The following is a 1,285-nucleotide window of genomic DNA, read 5'->3' as shown; positions in this document are numbered from 1 at the left end:
TTTTGAGCCAAACCAGTCATCTAGCCATTTTCGTACATCTTCGTAAGAAGTGAAGCGCTGCTAAGCAAGTGCGTGTACCATCGATGCAAATAAGTATTGTAGTAATCGGACGGAGCCAAGTCTGGTGAGTAAGCCGCATGCGAAAGTATTTCCCAACCAAACGCCTCAATCGTTTCCTTGACCAGTTTTGCTGTGTGTGATGGTGCATTATCATGAAGCAAAATCACTTTGTGTTGCCGTTTTTGATATTCCGGTCGTTTTTGATGTAAAGCTTGATTCAAATTGATCATTTGTTGTTGGTAGCGTTCAGTATTAACGGTTTCGCCAGGTTTTAGCAGCTCATAATAGATCACACCTCTCTGATCCCACCAAACACAGAGCATTGTCTTCCGTCCATAGCGATTTGGCTTTGCAGTCGATGTCGATGGTTCGCCTGGAGTTATCCATGATCTTTTACGCTTAGGATTCTCAAAATATATCCACTTTTCATCGTCAGTCACAATTCGATGGAGAAATGACTTTCTTTTGTATCTGGCGAGCAGCATTTCGCAAGTGGTTTTTCGGTTTTCCTGCTGTCTTTCATTCAGTTCATGTGGAACCCATTTTCCCATCTTCTGGATCTTTCCCATGGATATCAAACGTATGAAGACGGCTTCTCGTGTCACATTCAATTGATCCGCGAGTTGTTGTTGAGTTTGAGCGTCATCCTCATCCAACAATGCTTGCAATTCGCTGTCTTCAAACTTTTCCACGTTCTTCGTTTCTCACGTCAAAATCGCCAGTTTTGAATTTTTTAAACCACTCAAAACACTGTGATTTACCAAGAGCATGCTCACCGTAAGCTTCGATAAGCATTCGATGCGATTCTGCAGCAGTTTTCTTCAAATGGTAACAGAAAATCAATGCTGTCTGCAAATCGTAGTTTCCAGGCACAAAATTCGACATGTTCAACGCTATTACAAACTATACTGTTGTATGAAACTTGTATTGTTGTGAGTTGAAAATCTTTGTCAGATGTCAGAACAAGTCAATGACAGACGCGGTCTGACGGCAACTATATTGACAGCTATGGCCATCTATTGGTAAATTCTGGTTTCATATTTACATACCCTAATTGATCTTGTAAGGTTAGAATATATTCGTTTCCTCTTTCAGTTTTGGGCAAGGGTCCCACGATATCCATGGCTACCTTATCGAATGAAGATCCTGGTGTATCCGTAATTAGTATATAAGTTGGTTGTTTTGTTTTAACTCGTACTACATTTTTTTAATTGACATTGCAAAC

The sequence above is a fragment of the Mycetomoellerius zeteki genome, unplaced genomic scaffold, assembly GCF_001594055.1.
Source record: "Mycetomoellerius zeteki isolate Tzet28-1 unplaced genomic scaffold, Tzet1.0 scaffold452, whole genome shotgun sequence".
Taxonomy (NCBI): Eukaryota; Metazoa; Arthropoda; class Insecta; order Hymenoptera; family Formicidae; genus Mycetomoellerius; species Mycetomoellerius zeteki.
This window is presented reverse-complemented; position numbering follows the sequence as displayed.